This window comes from Physeter macrocephalus, chromosome 19 (genome assembly GCF_002837175.3).
Source record: "Physeter macrocephalus isolate SW-GA chromosome 19, ASM283717v5, whole genome shotgun sequence".
NCBI classification, from domain to species: domain Eukaryota; kingdom Metazoa; phylum Chordata; class Mammalia; order Artiodactyla; family Physeteridae; genus Physeter; species Physeter macrocephalus.
The window spans coordinates 22,538,374-22,559,671 of NC_041232.1; the positions used below are offsets into that span (position 1 = coordinate 22,538,374).

The window sequence follows — 21,298 nt, forward strand, 5'->3', positions numbered from 1 at the left end:
GCTGTGGTCTCTCCCGTTGCGGAGCACAGGCTCCGGACACGCAGGCTCAGCGGCCATGGCTCACGGGCCCAGCCGCTCCGCGGCACGTGGGATCCTCCCGGACCGGGGCACGAACCCGTGTCCCCTGCATCGGCAGGCGGACGCGCAACGACTGCGCCACCAGGGGAGCCCACTGTGTGTCCTTTTGCTGCAAGGATTACCATCCCTTGATTCTGAGCAGTCTCAGTAGCTAGTCACGTAGGTAACTGAGAGGGTCAGGGCGCCCATGGAGGGACCAACGGGCAGCCGCTCACGCCCCAGGTATGCTACCGAGGGCACCCTTGGCACCCGGCTGCGGTGTAAGCTACTGTGTGCGCAGCTTCCAGCTTTGTGGGATTTGGGAGGTAAACCCGGTTCTCTGAGGCAGACACTCAATTGCTCCCCGTGCTGTGATAGGCCAATTCCTTGCTCTCATCCATTACTCCAGAACCATCAAGTCTTTTTTTTTCTTCCAGTTTTATTGAGATATAATTGACATACAGCCCCGTGTACGTTTAAGGTGTGCAGCAAAATGTTGTTACGTACATCACGAAATGATTATCTCAAGTTCAGTGAACATCCATCATCTCATATCGATACAAAATTACAGAAATAGGGCTTCCCTGGTGGCGCAGTGGTTGAGAATCTGCCTGCCGATGCAGGAGACACGGGTTCGAGCCCTGGTCTGGGAAGATCCCACGTGCCGCGGAGCGGCTGGGCCCGTGAGCCATGGCCGCTGAGCCTGCGCGTCCAGAGCCTGTGCTCCGCAAGAGAGGCCGCGATAGTGAGAGGCCCGCGCACCGCGATGAAGAGTGGCCCCCGCTCGCCGCAACTGGAGAAAGCCCTCGCGCGGAAACGAAGACCCAACACGGCCACAAATAAATAAATACATTAAAAAAAAAATTACAGAAATAGAAGAAAATGTTTCCTTAGATGAGAACGCTTAGGGTTTGCTCTCTTAGCAGCCTTCATATGTAACATACAGCCGTGTTCATTATAATTATCATGTTGGAGACACGGGCTCGAGCCCTGGTCCGGGAAGATCCCACATGCCACGGAGCAACTGGGCCCGTGAGCCACGGCCGCTGAGCCTGCGCATCTGGAGCTTGTGCTCCGCAAGAGAGGCCGCGATAGTGAGAGGCCCGCGCACCGCAATGAAGAGTGGCCCCCGCTCGCCGCAACTGGAGAAAGCCCTCGCGCAGAAACGAAGACCCAACACGGCCACAAATAAATAAATACATTAAAAAAAAAATTACAGAAATAGAAGAAAATGTTTCCTTAGATGAGAACGCTTAGGGTTTGCTCTCTTAGCAGCCTTCATATGTAACATACAGCCGTGTTCATTATAATTATCATGTTGCGTATTACATCCCTAGCCCTTATTTCCAATTCCCCCTCCCCCCAACCCCTGCCTCTGGTGATCTGATCTCTTTTTCTGTGAGTTTCTTTGTTTTTGACCATTAAGCCTTGTTGTCTACTTTTGGTGACCTCGGAGTTGTGGGAAACCGGCCTGCTTTCCTGCCTCGTCATCAGCTTCAGGGTCTTGGTTTTGCTTTATTCTCTGTGAGGCTGGGGTTCTTCCCGGACAGCCGGCACCCTGCGACGGGAGGTGGAGGGCCTGGAGGCGCACACTCTGACTTCTCAAATGGGAAAATGAGACTCATAACATGAGTCACGGTCCCTGCTCACACACATATAGATGCACAGACACACATGAACACGTATACACGTACACACACACGAACAGAGGAATCACCACGACAGCAGCCACTGCCCATAGGTGCTGAGAGGTCCGCGGAGACTGTGGCCCTGTTTCCCATCAGAGTGGGCCTGAGAGAGGGAGCCCTTCACCTCCCGGTGTAATCAATGCTCTCTTTTCCACTATTGTCTCTTCCTACCACGAGGGGTCCCTCAAGACACTGCCTTCTTCTGTTGAGGTGATGCTCACATTGTAATATGACAACGCAGTGATGTTCAGTACATTCACATTCCTGTGCCACCATCACCTCCCTCAAGTCCCGAGCAATTCCATCCCATAAAAGAGAAACCCTGTGCCTACCAGCCCTCACTCCCTAATCCTCTCCTCTCAGCCCCTGGCACCCATCAGCCTGCTTTCTGTCTCTGTTCCAGACCTTTCACGTAAATGGAATCTTACAGTTCGTGGCCTTCCGTGTCTGGCTTCTTTCACTTAACATCATATTTTTTGAAGTTCATCCATGTCGAAGCTTGTATCCGAACTTCAATCCTTTTTATGGCTGAACACTGTTCCAGTGTATGGACAGATCACATTGTATCCATTCATGCACTGATGGACATTTGGGCTATTTTCACCTTTGGGCTGTTGTGAATAGAGCTGTCGTGAATATTTGTGTAAAAGTTTTTTGTTTGAACACCTGTTTTCCATTCTTTTAGGCAGGAACCCAGGAATGGAATTGGTCATTCCGTTTAACTTTTTGAGGGCCTGACAAACTGTTTCAGCCTTTTTATTTAGCTTAAACTTTTAAAATAATTAAATCTAACCCAAACACAGAAAGCTAAAAAGACAGAAAATTATTTAGGTTAAACTTTTAAAATAATTAAATCTAACCCAAATACAGAAAGCTAAAAAGACAGAAAATTATTTAGGTTAAACTTTTAAAATAATTAAATCTAACCCAAATACAGAAAGCTAAAAAGACAGAAAATTTTCAATTTATTATTAAATTATATTATATAAATTATTATATTAATAAGTAATTAATACACAATTATAAGAGGAACAGCCTGGTAACTAGCTGATATATAACTGGTGTACCATCCAACCCAGAAGCCCCCATGTATGCCCCCCACAATTATAATTCCACCTGTTCCTTAAGAGTAGCTACTATCTTGACATTTATGCATCATTTTTAAAGTCAGTGAACACTACAGCCTGGTGATCTTTTCCATCACAAACATTCTTAGAATGCGACAGAGGCTCCTTTCCCGGGGAGGTGGTCTACGTTCCTCCTCTTGTATCTTGGTGGGACCCAATGGCTGTTCCACCGATAGCATATGGCAGAAATGATGCTACGTGACTTCCAAATCGAGGTCTTAAAAAGAATACAGTTCCTGCCTGGCTCTCTCTGGGAAATGCTCACTCCAGGGGAAGACAATCGCTTCGCCATGCTGTAAGGAAGCCCAAATTGATGCACGTGGATTGACCCAAGCAAGAGATTTACACAGAGAGACTACATAGAAAGACGATATGATACACCCACGTGGAGAGATTCACATGGAGCCTTACGTGACTTCCCTCTAGCTGGAATGGTTTCATATTCTCATTCCCAAAGCAACCCTGCTGAGCAAAAGAGGATTCTCATGACCGGCTTAGGGAGGCACACAGCTCCGCGGAGGGACGGGCACTCACCCAGTAATGACAGGTTCTTTTTGCAAGAAGGAAGGCAGGTCAGTGCTTTAAGGAGGCTCCTTCAGTCTCTGCTGGAGGGGAGTGGAGGAGTGGCCGAGTGCAGGTAGAGCTGAGCTGGTCTTTGAAGGATAAGATGAAAGATGGAGAAAAGAAAACATCCTAGGAGAACTATGTAGTAGTGGGTTCTGCTGAGACTTTTTAAGCCTAAAAACTCCTAAACCTTCCTTCCAGAGTTGTGAGCTTCAATTCTTTTCCCTGACCAGCATTTTAAGATATTTGTCCGTGTTCAGCATTTTACCACTTGGATCGGAGGTCCGCAGACTTCTCAGCTGTTTAACTTAAGTACCCAAAGAGTGGCACTTTCTTTTTCTTTTTTTAAGTTTGATTTTAAAAAATTAATTAATTTATTTATTTTTGGCTGTGTTGGGTCTTCACTGCTGCGTCTGTGCCTCCTCTAGTTGTGGCGAGCGGGGGTTACTCTTCCTTGCGGTGCGCGGGCTTCTCGTTGCGGTGGCTTCTCTTGTTGCGGAGCACGGGTTCTAGGCATGGGGGCTTCAGTAGTTGTGGCACTTGGGCTCAGTAGTTGTGGCTCGTGGGCTCTAGGTGTGGCTCGTGGGCTCTAGGTGCGTGGGCTTCAGTAGTTGTGGCTCGCGGGCTCTAGGACGCAGGCTCAGTAGTTGTGGCACACGGGCTCAGTAGTTGTGGCTCATGGGCTCCAGAGCGCAGGCTCAGTAGTTTTGGTGCACGGGCCTAGCTGCTCCGCGGCATGTGGGATCTTCCCGGACCAGGGCTCGAACCTGTGTCCCCTGCATTGGTAGGAGGATTCTTAACCACTGTGCCACCGGGGAAGTCCAAGAGTGGCACTTTCTTATCGATTAGCGCTCTCAGCAGGGCTGCGGAATGTGTGAACCAGATTGAATTTCCCATCAGCCTTGAGCATCCCCTTAGTGGCAACCCGCTCCCAGGGAGAGAAATCGATGGAGAGGTAATTAAGGATCATGTAGTATCAGGGAAATAATTATCGGGGGGAGGAGGACCCCAGACAGTAGTTCTCAGATGTTGTATCTTGCCAGGTAATTCATCAGCAAACAAAGACGTGAAGATTCCTTTGTGAGAAGGAAGAAAAGTGCTCTCGATATGGAAATCAAAGGAATTAGAGATGGCAATGGAGGTGTCATTATTCCGGGACAGAAACTGCCCTTCTTCACAGAAGGCGCTCAGGAAACCTCATGGGCTTCGCTTGCTGTGAGTGTAGCAGCATGGCGTGGGATTCAGAAATGCCGAATCTTGGTAGAAAACAATCTACTATGTGTTAAGCACATTTCACATGGAATCCAGGGAGCAGCTGAGCCACTGTCCTCCAGAACGAAGGTTAAATTTGACCCCAATCCTTTTTTATAACCATCAAAGTTTTATCCATCATTTCAGCAAGTTCTTCATCAGTCAGCCCCCAACATCCCTGATCTGCAGCTCTGGCCCTTCCCTAGAGCAGGCCACTCACGATGAACATCTCGGATTCCATCCGTGCCTGAACAATTTACTCTTATAGTAGCAAATCTCCAGGTCCTGGTGGCTTAGTGCAGCCCAGGTTGGTTTCTTACTCACATTCTCCTCCAAGGCAGGACAGGAAGCCTCCTGTGGACACACTCTACAGAGCGTGTGGCCTCCGAGATCATCACGGCAAAAGATGGGCGTCTACGTTTCTCTACACAGCAAAAAGGACGCTGCAGATGTGACTGGATTTAGCATCATTCTCGGGGATATTATGCTGGATAATGAGGATAAATCTAACCACCGGGGTCCTTATAAAATGGAGGCAGAGGACCTGAGAGGGGCGTCAGAGAGGAGAGGGACCCCAGAAGCAGAGATTAGAATGAGGTGTCCATGAGCCAAGGAATGCCAGCAGCCTCTGGAGGCAGGGGACAGATTCTCCCCTGGGGCCCCCAGAAGGAACCAGCCCTTGCTGTCACCATGTATCAGCTTGTTATGGCTGCATACGTGTCACCACACACACACAGAAGGAAGACGATGTAAGGACACACGGAGAAGGTGGCCGTCTACAAGCCAAGGAGAGAGACCCGGGCAGGCTCTCCCTCACAGCCCTCAGAAGATATCAGCCCTGCCGAGACCTTGATTTTGGACTTTGAGCCTCCAGAACTTCTAGCCCATAAATGTCCGTAGTTTAAGCCACTCCATTTTTTGCCACTTCTGTATTCTCTCGTCAAGGAGACTTATTCCGAAACTAACCACTGATATTAGCCTTTACAAATGTAATGCTTTAACCAAAGGTCTGGTCGTTGAGAAACCTTTAGGACTGTGCACTCTAAATTGGGAACGGCTAGGCAGTTTTTCAGTCAGGGATCGCCGATCCCCAAAGAGGCCCTGCCAGAGAGAGTCAAAATACGGGTTCCACGGGCATTCAGTCATATGCGTCTTTCTTCTCTTTTCCCACTCAGGATATCTGGAGACTGTCTCTCCTCCCGAAGGGGAAGAAACACAGAGGGCGCTCCACGCACAGCAGTCCCGCCAGGAGGATTCAGACGCAGGGAGGGGTGAGGACTGTGCTGACACCCTGTGCCTCCGTTTCTCCATCTGAAGATGAGTCTAATAAAAGCGTGCATCGCACAGGGTTGCTCTGAGGATTCGCTGAGTTAACGCACGGCCAAGAGTTAACATCTGTGTCTGGCGCTTGGTGGGTATTCAACAGATGAGAGCTTTTGAAAAAGCAAGATTTGTGGGCATTTGGAGACCAGTCCATCAAAACAATATAGGAAGAAAAAAAGCTGTGCAATTAATTGCAAAGTCATAACAACATGGGTAAATTTCAGGTTTCTTTCGGAATATGTCAGACTTCCCGATCCGTTCCTTATGGGTCTTGGCCATTTTGAACTAGCTCGGATTATAGCATAAAGACATGTTAATGTTAGTGAATTTCGGCAGGTATTTGTACTCAGAACATACTTAAAAACTCTGTAATGAAGTTACCCATCTCTGGTTTATGAAACCAACCACACACACACACACACACACACACACACACACACACACACAAATAAATGAGAGCTTTGGTCATTTGCACTTAATCCCGCCTCATGTGAAGCCCCTGCTCGGTGCCTGACGCTGGGCTGGGTGCTGGGGGTGCAGACGTGACTTCAGCCCAGACCCTGACCTCAAGCTGCTCACCACCCAGGTCGGGGGAGAGGTATGAGCCATCACCACAAGGCCTGACACACACCACACGCGCCTGGCTCGAGTCCAGGCCAGTGCTTAGACGTGGCAAGTTCTGTAAAAACGAAAACCCTGACCCGGGGGTGTGGGAGGAAAGAATGGGACCGTTCCAGGCAAGGCTGGGGTTCTGTTTAAAGCTTAAGCGGCGGCTTCAATCATCTCTCACTTTTACTAAACTCGTTTTGCCAGTTCCCAGTGTCCACGGGCGACCCGAGGAATCTGATCTGAGTGGAGACATCTCCATTTCAAGGACGTTTGGGATTCGGTCGTTGAATGCGGCCGAGGCGGTAGCTCTGGGGGTGTCAGGGATGCTGCGCTGGGGCTGATGCCTGAGTGACAGGTGGGGCTGCCGGGGAGGGAGAAGAGCGAGACTCTGCAGGGCACCGGTGACACACCTGTTCCCCAGCCGCACCGCCGCCCCCTGCAGGCCGGGCGCCCACAGGCAAGCCGCCATTTAAACACCCGGAGACTCAGCTTCCTCCCCTGCAAAAGGTCTCAACTAGTAGGACTAACTCCATGTACCTGTTGTAAGAATTACATAAGGTACCAGAGGCACGGTCAAATTCGACAGGGTGCTATTATTGTGTGAAATAACACACAAAATCGTGGCAGGAGTTACTACCGTCATGGGAGTGGAGGCTTGGTGGAGGACCCCAGAAGCAGACCAGAAACAGTGAAACAGCGTGGGGTAAGGCCCAAGTTACATGCTGCCTCGGCACCTGGGAGAAACCAGGAGGTTCAGATGGCCTCCTCGAAGGCTCCAATGTCTCCATTCTTGGCCTCTGGACATTTGTCTCTAAACGGGAATCACAAAGCTTTCTTCTACCTGCCACCAATCCGTGTGCAGTGAGTCCCCTACATACGAACCTTCAAGTTTCCAACTTTCAAAGATGCGAACGTGCGTTCCCGTGTCCAGTCAGTAAGTTAGTTCACGTGCCTGGCGTACATTGTCACACGCGTGCATCCTCTACTAGTGGTTGTGCTTTTGTGTACTTTACTGTACGATACAGTATAGAGTGCAGTAGTACAGTACCTTTATTTCAAGCCCAGGATGTCCGGAAGCGAGCGTAAAAGCAGTGGTGATGTAGCTGGTACTACTGTGGTTTTCAAGGTCCTGTGCTGTAAGAGTAAAAATGTTTTCTTTATTTTTTGTGTTTGTTTTTTTTTATGTATTGTTTGTGTGAAAAGTATTACAAACCTATTACAGTACAGCACTATAGAGCCGATTGTGTTACTTGGGCACCTAGGCTAGACTTTGATGGACTTACGAACAAACTGGACTCGCGAACGTGCTCTTGGAACGGAACTCGTTCGTATGTAGGGGACTTTCTGTATACATCTGCAGCTCTGAATTCACTGAAGAGCGAGCTCTCGGGGGAGCCTTCTGCCGACACAAGGCCCCCCTCCCCTGGGCAGCAGCCACCAGGTATGATGGAGAGAGAAGGTTCCAGGCCCTCCCATCAACGTGGTGTGGCCCAGGTTAATCAAACCACCACATTTCTCTGGCCGTGTCCTCAAGAAGGACAGTCTGCGAGTAACAGCTGTGCTTGCAGAACAACTTTCTCTGGGAGAGAACTAAGATGGTTTGATGGAAGCCAATCGGAGAGCCGCTTCGCTGGAGAGAGGCTTACGCACAGTTGTCTGTGTCCCAAGGGATGCATCGAGAAACTCAGTGGGAGAGGCAGAGCCGTTTGAGCCCCATGAAGAATGAAATCTCGAAGGCAAAAGAAAGGGATGCCTCCTATGGCTTGTGTTTCTGATATTTCTTGGCAATTTGTCAAATGCCTACTGCTTGGCTTTTGAAGGATGGACCATTTCCTCCCTCGGTTTCTGAATTTCTTCCCGGGTATCCAATGGAAGAATGTCTAACTTGGGAAAGTCATGGAAGGAACAGACACCCGTTCTTCCCTCCCCCTCTGCCATGCCCTGCCCCGAGGGCTCCTCCACAGACCCTGCAGACCCCAGCTGTTCTAAAGAGGGTCTTCCCGAGAATTAGACTCCCAGCGAAGAAGCGGGCAGTCAGCTTAGCCCCAGATGATACTCTCAGGTCCACACTCTCAAACCCACCAGTGGGGAGACACGAATGGTAAACAAAATAGTAAATCATATAACTTATGTTCAAAGGTGATAAGTGCTATGGAGAAAAGTAAATCAGAGAAGGAGAATGATAGCCGCTCCTGGGGCAGGGATGGAGAGATTGCAATTTTATTTTTTTGTTTGCTTGTTTTTTTGTTTTTTTGGCCCACCATGCGTCACGCAGGATCTTAGTTCCCCAACCAGGGGTCGAACCTGGTCCATTGGCAGTGAGAGCACGGAGTCCTAACCACTGGACCACCAGGGAAGTCCCGAGATTGCAATTTCAAATACAGCATTTTAGGGAAAGTCTTCCCGAGAAGGTAACATCTGAGCAAAGCCTTGGAAGAAAGGCAGTGAACAAGCTGTGCAGCTATCTGAAGACAGAGCATTCTGCCTAGAAGGAACCACAGCACGTGCAAAGGCCCTGAGGTGGGACCAGGCCTGGGAGCTGCCAGGAAACCAGCGTGGCTTGACCAGAGCAACTTAGGGGGACAGATGATGTCGGACAGGTAACAGGGGCACATCATGCAGGCCACTAGGGGGATTTCGTCTGGTTTATGGATTATGTCTGGTTTGTCTGGATTATGAGCAGGTTTTAAGCAGAGCGCTTCCTTTCTGTGCTGCTTCCCTGCTGTGTCCCAAAAGTGTCCATCTGAGACTAGGAGTTTCTCAATTCAAGAAACATTCCTCAAGTCAAAGTGTGTGAATCACTGCATGTTGAACACACATGACCCCTGTTTTCCGGAAGCTTCTGATTTAGAGGAAGGTGGTCCTGGAGCTGGCTCATATACAAGCCAAAAACACCCTCTGATGCCACATTGGTAGCTGGAAGTCAGCCACTGTGATTTACACCCCCTCCTCCCAACAGAACTGATTGCTAAGCATTTCTCAGGACACTCTGCTGCGATATTTCTTATCACAGTCATTCTTGCATTAGTGTTCCGTTCAAAGCAGAAGAAAAGTGAAATGGGGCAGAGAGTAGCAACGCTCACTACTGTCCATGTTCTCTCCTTCCCTGGTGTCTCAGTCACCTGTTGCTGTGTAACAAATTATCCCAAATCTCAGTGGCTTCAAGCAGCAATTCACTAGTATTGTATCTTGTGTGCTTGCAGGTCTGTATTTCAAACAAGGCACAGCCGGGAGAGTTTTGCTTACTAGGTCAGACTGGGCATCTCTCTCTCTCTGACTACTAGGCTTCCTTACAATATGGGGACCTCAAAGCAGTTGGACTTCTTATAGGGTGCTTGGGGCTCTGAAGAGACCAAGGCAGAAGCTGCCTTTGCTGTTCCTTAGCATCAATTCCACTATACTCTTTGCTCAAAGCAAACACAGGTCAGCCCAGATTCAAGGGAAAGGGGAACAGATCCCACCCTTTGGCACGAGTGTCAAAGTGTTTACCACCATCTCAGTATGCTACATGGGCCCAAAGGGGCTGCAGACTCCGGCTGCCTTGCAGTAAACCATGGCTGTGGGGCTGGGTTGCAGCCCGCAAAAGGTTAAACCTGCATTCAATCTCTGTGCAGACTTCTGATGGCTGAAAAGGATGCTGAGAACTCAGAGGAGGAACAAACCATGAGACAGAAGGAGGCTGGGTTCCTGAATAAATGAGTGATGCAAAGACACACATACAAAAACCTGCATTGAATGATGACGTGGGTACTAAACTTGCATCGCATGTAGGCACTGAGATGTTAGGGCTTGTCTGCATTTGCTTGTGATGTTTTTAATACATCTCCACAAATTCTTTAGTATTTCTCCCATCAGAAGGAGACGGAGTCAGCAATTCCACTGCTGGGTATATATCCAAAAACCAAAAAAGTAAATCAAAAAGATCCACGCACCCCAATGTTCATAGCCGCATTATTTACAATTGCCAAGACATGCAAGCAACCTAAATGTCCATCAACAGATGATGGATAAAGACGATGTGAGATAGACAGATATATACATATATAATATACATATATATGTGTGTATATATATATGTTCATATATATAAAATGGAATATTACTCAGCCATAAAAAAGAATTAAAATTTGCCATTTGCAGCAACATGGCTGGACCTGGAGGGTATTATGCTAAGTGAAATAAGTCAGAGAAAGACAAATACTGTATGATACCCCTTATATATGGAATCTAAAAAATACAACAAACTGGTGAATACAAGAAAAAAGAAACAGACTCACAGATACAGAGAACAAACTAGTGGTTACCAGTGGGGAGAGGGGAGGGGGGAGGGGCACGACAGGGGGAGGGAAATAAGAGGGGCAAACTATTTGGTATAAAATAAGCTACAAGGATATATGGTACAACATGGGGAGTATGGCCAGTATTTTACAGTAACTATACATGGAGTATAACCTTTAAAAATTGTGACTCACTAGACTGTACACCTGTACCTTACATAATATCGTACAGCAAGCATACTTCAATTGTTTCAAAAAGGAGGCGGAGTCTAGTCCTACCTCCTCTCAAATGTGGGCCGTCCTAGTAGTTCATTCTAACTGACAGGATGCAGCAGCAGTGACACGGCATGGCTTCTGGGCTTAGGCTAGAAAAGGCACTTCAGGGTCTGCTTGGGTCTCTCCCAGGGCATGTGCCCTTGGGCTCCATCCGCCATGTTGTGAGGAAGTCCAAGCCATGGAGACGCAACCTGGAGGTCCAGCCATATGTGGAGAGAGCGAGTCTCCCCACCAAACAGCCTTCGAGCTACCCCAGCGGAAGCCGAGGGGAGCAGAGATGAGCGCTCCCACGTTAGAGGTTCAGGCGCAAAATTAAAGTTTTCTTGGCTACGCCAAGTACGGAGACGTCATTTCTAACGCAGCAGTAGAGAAACCAGAACATCACCGTAACCAACACACCCCTCTGGCTGGCTTTACCCCTTTTAGGAGGGTTTTTCAAGTGCACAAATTATAAGGCTTCTAAGTAAATGTCCTACAATAGGTGGGAAAATCCAGCAAGGTGAAGGTCACCTGCTGCAAACGCGAGTGCTGTCCCGTTGAGAAACACCAAATCCACCTCGTTCGTTGGTTGTTTGTGGGGCTGGAAGGGGCTACTGAAAAGAGCATCTCCTGGACTTGGAAACTGGACCGAGGGCTCCTGTCTCTCCATTTTTCTGGCCACGGGAGACACGGAGCCCTTTATCTGCTCCCCTCTTGCTCTGACCAACACCTGCCTTCTCCCTTTTTCTCCCTAAGCCACACGCATCGTTCTTTTTATTCTTCAAACAGACCTAATACATACACGATCCTGTTCCTTCCTCTGCCTGGTGGACTCTTCGCTGGGAAGGGCAAATGGGGACAAGCTTTCTTGGTCTCCCTTCCCTTTTACTGAGACCCCAGCTCTCCTCTCTGTAGCCCCCCCGTCGCGGGGAACCCTACCCTCGCAAGCCGTCACGTCACCTTGTTTAACTTCGCACGTGGCATTAATCACTCTGTGACATTATCTGGTTTCAGCTGTTTACTAGTTCACTACCTGCCCAGCTCCCCTACTCCAGCCCCGACTAGATTTTGAGCTCCGTGAGAGCAGCATTTGGGACTGACTTCTTTCCTGCCCATCCCCCAGCGCCTGGCACGTGGCAAGGGCTCAGCAAATATCTGTTGAACGAATGAGAGATGTGTACATTTCTCTGCACCCAAGGTTCTTCTTCAGTTAGCTTGGGATAATATTTCTGACCTCCTGGCACTGTGTAGAAACAATAAGGGTTATAATAACCATGGCTTAAATTTGTAGATTTAAGTGCACTGTTGGGACTTCCCTGGTGGCGCAGTGGTTAAGACTTCACACTCCCAATGCAGGGGGCCCGGGGTAGATCCCCGGTTAGGGGACTAGCTCCCACCTGCATGGCGCAACCCAGAGTTCACATGCCGCAACTAAGGAGCCCGCCTGCTGCAACTAAGACCCAGCGCAACTAAATAAACAAACAACTAAATAAATAAATGCACTATTGCCTGTAAAAATCTTTGCACAAATTAGGCACTTGTGAACGCTAGTTCCCCGACACCGGCTGGTCCTTGCTCAGCATCGGGATTTTTGTTGTTGTTTTGTCATTTCTCTGAGAGAAGCCGGTGCCTGCTGCAGCCTTTTCACCTAATTATTTCATCTTCTTCCCAGTTCATTTAAAGCCACCTGAATAGCAAGGGCTGGGCTCGTGGGCAGTTTCCCCTCACCATCCCCTCCTGTTTACGGGGAATTCGGCCAGCCTCACTCTCCCAGGTTCCAAATCCACAGAGTAGCCACAAAAGAACACTCCAGCACATCTCTCGTTTCTGTTTTCACTCTCCCCATACTTCAACAAAAGATTTACTCTCTCCTTCCAGGAGTGATTTGGAAAAAAAATTCTGAAGTTTGATCCAGCGTCTGCTGCTTCCAGAGAGACAATATTTAGATAACACCAAAGCAAAACAAAAATAACCCAACAACAATGCATCCGCTGCCCTGGGGAGAAGACGGAGGGGGCAGTGAGGAACTTCCCTCTGCTGGACTTGAAAACAGCCCGTCGTGAGGAGAGGCAGGCCGCTGGCAGGGCCTTCAAGCTCTGAGGCAGCCCAGGCCTTGCAGTCAAGGTTCTCACCTAATGTTGGGTCTTTATAATCTAAAATAGGATCAAGGCGAAGATCTGGTTCCAAAGAAAGACGGTGGAAGGATGCTGATGATGTGGATATTTGTGTCATGCTTTCCTAGAATTCTTTCCCCCCTTTGCCAGGAGAAGGCGCTGTTCTTGTCTGTGGAGCCACCTCTGCCCTGTGCTTTGCAGGGACCACCTCTACCCTCCTCCTCCCTTCACGGGGCGCAGCGTGGTGTCCACGCTTAAGGCAGCCAGCACATGGCCTTGCCCTGGCTTCTGGGCTTGGTTCATGGGGAAGCCTGCAGTCTGAGTGTATCTCATGCCAGTGGATCTCAGAACCCTCGCAGGAGCAGCTGAAAGAAAGACGTTCACTCTCCCTGCTGCCCTTGGGGCTGGGAGGATGTGAAGAGCTGAGTTGCCATCTTGCCAACACTTACAGCACGAGAAAGATCACAAAAAACGCCATGTAGACCTCAAAACTTGAGTGGATCCAGGTTTTGTGGGACCTCAATGGAAGGAGCGATAGAGGAAAAATCTGGAAACGAAATGAGAGTTGCCACATCCCTCAATGGCGATGCAGCTTTATATGGATCTTGACTGAAACAAACTGTAAACATGAATATGTACATAAAACATTGAGGAGTCCTTTGAAAATCTGAGTAGCGACTGGGTCTTTTATGATGTGATGGAGCAACTGTTCCTTTTTTTTTTTGCGGTACGCGGGCCTCTCACTGTTGTGGCCTCTCCCGTTGCGGAGCACAGGCTCCGGACGCGCAGGCTCAGCGGCCATGGCTCACGGGCCCAGCCGCTCCGCGGCACGTGGGATCTTCCCGGACCGGGGCATGAACCCGCGTCCCCTGCATCGGCAGGCAGACTCCCAACCACTGCGCCACCAGGGAAGCCCTTTGTAGCTTATTTTATGCCTAATAGTTTGTACCTCTTGCTCTCCTACCCCTATATTGCCTCTCCACTGGTAACCACTAGTTTGTTCCCTGTATCTGTGAGTCTGCTTCTTTTTTGTTATTGTCACAGTTTTGTTGTATTTTTAAGATTCCATGTATAAGTGACATCATACGGTGTTTGTCTTTCTCTGTCTGACTTATTTCGCTTAGCATAATGCCAAGTCCATCCACGTTGCTGCAAATGGCAAAATTTCATTCTTTTTTTTAAATGGCTGAGTAGTATTCATATATACACAGTACATCTTCTTTATCCTTTCATCTGTTGATGGACATTTAGGTTGATTCTGTATTTTGGCTGCTGTAAATAGTGCTGCTGTGAACATTGGGGTACATGTATCTTTTAGAATTAGTGTTTTTGTTGTTTTCAGATATATACCCAGGAGTAGAATTGCTGGATCATATGGTAGTTCTCTTGTTAGTTTTTTTGAGAAACCTCCATACTGTTCTCCATAGTGGCTGCACCAATTTACATTCCCACCAACAGTACAGGAGGGTTCCCTTTTCTCCACATCCTGGCCAACGTTTGTCCTCTAAAAAGGGACAGGTGTGGCTGGCTGTTTCAAACTTCCTGGTGCCGGCCAGACCTGGAGGGGATGTGATAATCCTTTGTTCTTGCAGCTGTCCCTGCAGGTCTGATCACAATGTTCCTGTAAGCCTTCAACACTGACAATTGTTATTTTCTTTTTTGCAACTTTTTATCTCTGTATGAATATAAAGTGTTATACCTTTAAAAGGTCAAGCCCGGGAGGCAGAGCTTTGAAAAAGGGCTATTTTGTATATTTCAGGCTAAAGGCAACATTCTTTTACAAAAGGTGCAGAGCCAGCACCAACTCAGCACAGGCAACAGAGCACAAAGTTTAGAAAAGAGCCAGTGTGGAGTCAGGTTTGTTCTTATCTGTTACAGATGTGTCAGGAGTTCATTTCTGCTGAGTAGGATGCCATGGTATGGATGTACCACAGTTTGTTTATCCGTTGCCAGGTGACAGACGCCAGAGCGGCTAATAGTTTTGGCTATTACGAATAAAGCTACCATAAGCGGTTGTGGACACATTTTGGTGTCAGGCTATGTTTTCATTTCTTTGTGGGTAAATGCCTGGGATGAGATTGCTGGGCAAAGTGGAACCTGTATGTTTAACATTATAAGACACTGCCAAGCTGTTTTGCAAAATGGTTGAACCATTTGTACCAGCACTGTGTAACGTTCCAGCTGTTCTGCATCCTTGCCAACGCTTGTTTTCACGTTGCGATTTTATTTTAGCCTAATACACATGTAATGGTATCTCATGGTGACTTTTTTTTTTTTTTTTTTTTTTTTGCGGTACACGGGCCTCTCACTGTTGTGGCCTCTCCCGTTGCGGAGCACAGGCTCCGGACGCGCAGGCCCAGCGGCCACGGCTCACGGGCCCAGCCGCTCCATGGCATGTGGGATCTTCCCGGACCGGGGCACGAACCCGTGTCCCCTGCATCGGCAGGCGGACTCTCAACCACTGCGCCACCAGGGAAGCCCTACTGTTCCTTTTTTTTAGGTATGATCATAGTATTGTGCAGTTTTTAACAGCTCTGATCTTTTAGAGATACATATAAGATTTTTACGGACACCATGACATACATAATGTCTAGGATTTGCTACAAAATAGTACATGTATGAAGGAGGCAGGTGAGGTTATAAAATGAAACAAGAGTAACCATAAAATGATTATTGTTGACTCTGGGTGTGGAATACACGGGGTTTTATGCTTGACATTTTTTTTTTAATTTTTAAAATTTATTTATTTATTTTTGGCTGTGTTGGGTTTTCGTTTCTGTGCGAGGGCTTTCTCTAGTTGCGGCGAGCAGGCCTAGTTGCTCCGCGCCATGCGAGATCTTCCCAGACCAGGGCGTGAACCCACGTCCCCTGCATTGGCAGGCAGATTCTCAACCACTAAGCCACCAGGGAAGACCAACATTTTCCATACTTAACAATTAGTAGTTCTTCAAATGTTCTCTTCCCAAGGTAGAGCTGCTTCACTGTGAAGTATGCCTTTTCTGTTAGATCAAATAACTGCTCTTCTCCATTAATCTTCTCCATTAATCCCTTACTTTCCTTCATAAGTTCAAACAGTGAACCAAAAGGTATTGGCTCCACTAGCAGAAGATGAAATTCTCAACAGATAAATGATGTTGATTTTATATCAGATGTTTTGAATAAAAATCAGTTGTTACAATAGCAGTTCAAACTTTTTCATACAGTTCATGAAATCAAAGCGAAGTTTTTGGAAGTTTGCTCAGTTGAAGATGAAATATCTGATGTGATTGTGAATGCTATTATAAACTCAGTGGAAAGTTCAACACTGAAGACAAAATAGTTACTTGTTTTCACAGGAATAATATGAATACAAATTTTAGTGTAGTACAAAATCATGATTAAAAAAAAAAAAGCAATAGAAGCAACCTAAATGTCCATCGACAGATGAATGGATAAAGAAGATATGGTACAGGGAATTCCCTGGAAGTCCAGTGGTTAGGACTCAGTGCTTTCACTGGTGGGGCCCAGGTTCGATCCCTGGTCGGGGAACTAAGATCCCGCAAGCCACACAGTGTGACCAAAAAAAAAGATGTGGTATATATATATATATGGAATATCACTCAGCCATAAAAAAAGAATGGAATAATCCCATTTGCAGCAACATGGATGGACCTACAGATTATCGTAATAAGTGAAGTAAATCAGAGAGAGACAAATATTATATGAGATCACTTATATGTAGAATCTAAAAAATGACACTAGTCAACTTATTTACAAAACAAAAATAGACTCACAGACATAGTTATGGTTACCAAAGGGAAAAGGGGGAGATAAATTAGGAGTTTGGGATTAACATACACACACCACTCTATATAAAATAAACAAGGACCTACTGTATAGCACAGGGAACTATATTCAATACCTTGGTTTTTTTTGTTTGGTTCTTTTTTTGGGGTGGGGGGGGCAGGCATGCACCACAAGTCTTGTGGGATGTTAGTTCCCCGACCAGGGATCGAACCTGCGCCCTTGGCCGTGAGACCATGGAGTCCTAACCACTAGACAGCCAGGAAATTCCCTCAATATCTTGTAATAATCTATAAGGGAAAAGAATCTGAAAAAGAATATAGAGATATGTACAACTGAATCACTTCGTTGTGCAACTGAAACTAACACAACATTGTAAGTCAACTAGACTTCAATTTTTTTAAAGGGGGGAGAAAAGCAGTAGTGGACGAAATTTTAAAACCTTGGGAAGCAGACCGAGATGTGATGACAGTGCATAAACCATCCATAATTGCGTGCAATCCGGTTGCGGTATCTACCAAGACAAGCAAAAGCCGTGGCAGGCTGCCTATTAAGTAGACCCCGATGCCCTCTGTTAATTCTCTTCCCTGGGGTGTGGGCTGCATGGAGAGACTTCCACCTAACTGAAGGAATGTAGCAAAAGTGCCTCTTACAGGAAGAGTCTGGCTTCCATTTCCCACAGTCTGTTTCCCTATCTCTGCTCCATCTCTTTTCTGGGAGAAGCGAGCTGCCAGGTTGAGATACCCTACAGAGAAGCCAGGTGGCGAACATCCGAAGTCCCGCCAAGAGCCGCGCAAGTGAGCTTAGAATTGGGTCACCCCCCCGCCCCCGGCCGCCATCCAACCCTGAGATGACGGTGGTCCTGGCCGACACCTTGATTTCCACCTTATGAGAGGACCCATCTGAGCTCTGCCTGGATCGAAACTGTCTGGTAACAACTGTGTGTTGTTTTGAACGGTCAGGTTTGGGGGTTAATCGGTGACACAGCCCTAGATAACTACTCCAAAGCTCTAGATGTAAACGTTTAGCTATATTTCTACACATTCAGAGTAAGCGGACCTCCAAGTGTTCCCTGGGACGTGAGCTCAGCATGAACAATTCACCGAAGCAGGATACACGGTCTGTTCCGTGCCACTATTTCATCCGACGTTAGGATGTGAGTCTTTGGAGAACTGCTTTATAAATTCACCTGCCTGTCCTACAATGGCCTTGAACTGTTTTGTAAAAATTTGAGATTCTGTTCAAAACCAGATGCAACTCTGTAATCAGAGTATTCAAACAATAGAAGCATCACAAACTTTAGCTTTTAAAGCTTTTGGCAAATTGCAGTCACTGGGGGGCGGGAAAAGCTGGGAAGCAGGAAGACAAAGTTTATCCCTGTGGAGGCAGGTGATTAGCAGAGCAAGTTAAACAATAAGGGTGCAAACCCCACAGGCAAGATTTAATTTTGAAACATGAGAGGATTGTGCTTTGAAATATCCTGACCTGGAAGAAGAATCTTGTGATAGAGTTCCTCTATTTAATTAGAGAAATTGATACTCTGTGTCAGAATGGAGTAAAATTGAGAAAGCCTGCAATTTTGCAGGATCTAAATGAGGTGAAATATGAAAAGAAACCTTAAGGAGAGGTCATTTATTTGATAGGTTTTGTGCCGTAAAAATATTTGTCAAAGAGAGGTCTTCTGAAGGAAGGAGAAAAGGACAGGGCCTGTGAAAATATTTGGGCTGACTATTTTATTGTTAATTGCAAAATTCAACATCTTAGTTTTTTTTTTTAAAAAACGCTTTATGTAGCAGCTTTGGTTCTGAGCTTATATTAGATAGATTATATTAAGAAAAATTTTTTCTTCTTTAGAAAAATAACTGGGGCATAGTATTAAGGACACATATGACTAAGAAATGAATGAAAGGATGTGAATATGTACTGTGATGGTTAATGTCATGTGTCAGCTTGACTGGGCTTCCCAGATACCTAGTTAAACACACTGTTTCTGGGTGTGCCTGTGAGGGTGTTTCTGGAAGAGATTAACATTTGAATTGGTGAATTGAATAAGGCAGAAGGTTCTCTGCAGTGTGGGTGGGCACCACCCAATCCACAGAGGGCCTGAACAGAACAAAAACGGGGAAGAAGGGAGAATTCTCTCTCTCTCCCTCTCACTTTCCCCCTCTCTCTCGCCCTCCCTCTCTCTGCCTGACTGCTGACCGGGAACATCCATTTTCTCCTGCCCTCAGAATGGGACTTACACCATCCGTTCTCCTGGTCCCCAGGCCTTTGAACTTGGACCGAATTACACCAGCTTTCCCGGCTGTCCAGATTACAGATGGCAAATCATGGGACTTATCAGCTTCCATAATCACATGAGCCAATTCCTCATAATCAATCAGTCAATCGGTTGTTTCTCTGGAGAACCCTCATCAATACAGGCACCAAGAATAATTAGCCTGCTTCTGTTATTTGTAAGTTAATGTAAAAGATTTATACAAAATGTAGTAATATACATTTTTAAAATTAATGTAAAGAAGTTAACGTTTTTCCTGTCATGTACACAGACATCTGTTGTGTATGTCTTAGGAAGTGTTGTAGTTTTGAAAGTAATTTTTGAATAGATTTTAAAGGTCCATCCATATGATAAAAGCCAATTTTTCAGTCCCTAAAAATACTTTTAAAACTACAGAGTGCTCATTTATTTTTTTTTGTTTGTTTTTTTTTTTGGCTGCGTTGGGTCTCTGTTGCTGCGCGCGGGCTCTCTCTAGCTGTGGCGAGCGGGGGCCACTCTTCACTGCGGGGTGTGCGGGCTTCTCATTGCGGTGGCTTCTCTTGTTGCGGAGCACAGGCCCCTAGGCATGCGGCCTTCAGTAGTGGCAGCATGCGGTCTCAGGAGTTGTGGCTCGAGGGCTTCAGTAGTTGTGGCTCGCGGGCTCTAGAGCGCAGGCTCAGTAGTTGTGGCGCACAGGCTAGCTGCTCCGCGGCACGTGGCATCTTCCCGGACTGGGGCTCGAACCCGTGTCCCCAGCATCGGCAGGCGGATTCTTAACCACTGCGCCACCAGGGGAGTCCTGTTCCTTACGTTTAAAGCCCTCACTCCCAAAGGTGTCTTGGTTTGGATGATACGCCGTTCCGTCACCCTTCTTGGGGAGGGGAATGGAAATTTCCTCTCTAGAAACAGGAGCGACGGGGAGCGAGCCTCCTCCCTGTTGGGTGGCTTCATTGGCTCATGTGATACATCATTTCCTAGACTCTTTCCACCTTCTGAGATTTCGCTGGTGGTGTTGCCTTCATCAGCAATGCACTGTTTCTCCCTTTTCCCATTAGATATCTGATGATTGAAGTGCTGTAAGGCAGGGTCCCCAACCCTGGTACCAAAAAGGCTGGGGACCGCTGCTTTAAGGCCAAAACGTGGGATGTGCAGCACGGAGGGTACTCGGGATGACTTACGGAGTGTGGGGCGGGGCGCTAGAGCAGCCTCACATGCATCACGAGAGAAACGCTCCTGCTTCCGTTCTCCTTCATGCTTCCTGGATTCCACCCTTCGCCCTTAGAACTTCTTCTCTATCCAGTGAACAGGGCGATTCTTAGATCTCAGCGGTTCACGGACCTCACTTAGATCATATCACTCCCCTGCTCAAAGCTCCCCGATGGCCCCCCGGCCCACTCAGAGGGACATTCCAGGTCCTAAATCCCTGCTGCATCCAGTCCTGCCCCCACCTCTCTGCTTCAGCCACACTGGCCCACGGTGGTTCTTTCCGGGCTGCAAATAGCTGACAGTCCCAGGAGCTGGCAGTGCCCCCACTGGACGCATACATGATAAGGTGGTTAGAATGCGTGTGTTCTCACCTCTTCCTTCCCCCTTGCCCCTTGCTACGGCTTCCCTGGGGGTGGAGTCTATTTTCTCCACCCCTGACACTGGGCTCAGCCACGGGATGGCTTTTGGCCAACTTGACCCTGGGGGGCTGTTTGTTGCCCGGCATTATCACAGCAATAGCTAACTAATACAGACAGTACATAAAATATGGACATCACTTGTCCATTCCCTGCCCCAATAAGTATGTACTGAGCACCCACTCTGCGCCCAGGATGCAGCAGAGAAGAAAGCAAAATCTTGCGGTGCTTATGTTCCAAGAGTGAAGACAGAAAACACCATGGAAAAGCCAATGCGTCTCAGGTGATAAAAAGCGGCGTGGTGAAGTGAAGGGAGCTGCGGGGACAGGAAGTGACGAGGGTGTCGACAGAACCAGCAGGGAAGCCCACTC

The 21,298-nt window shown here is 47.5% G+C and overlaps 1 long non-coding RNA gene across 1 annotated transcript in view; it reads right to left on the reverse strand.

Annotated features, from left to right (window-relative positions):
- LOC114484362 (uncharacterized) overlaps positions 1-8,311 on the reverse strand; it is a 38,601-nt gene extending 30,290 nt beyond the window's left edge. The window contains exon 1 of the long non-coding RNA XR_003677152.2: positions 7,668-8,311. This is a non-coding gene — a long non-coding RNA (uncharacterized lncRNA). The remainder of the gene's footprint in view (positions 1-7,667) is intronic.
- Between the last annotated feature and the right edge of the window lie 12,987 nt (positions 8,312-21,298).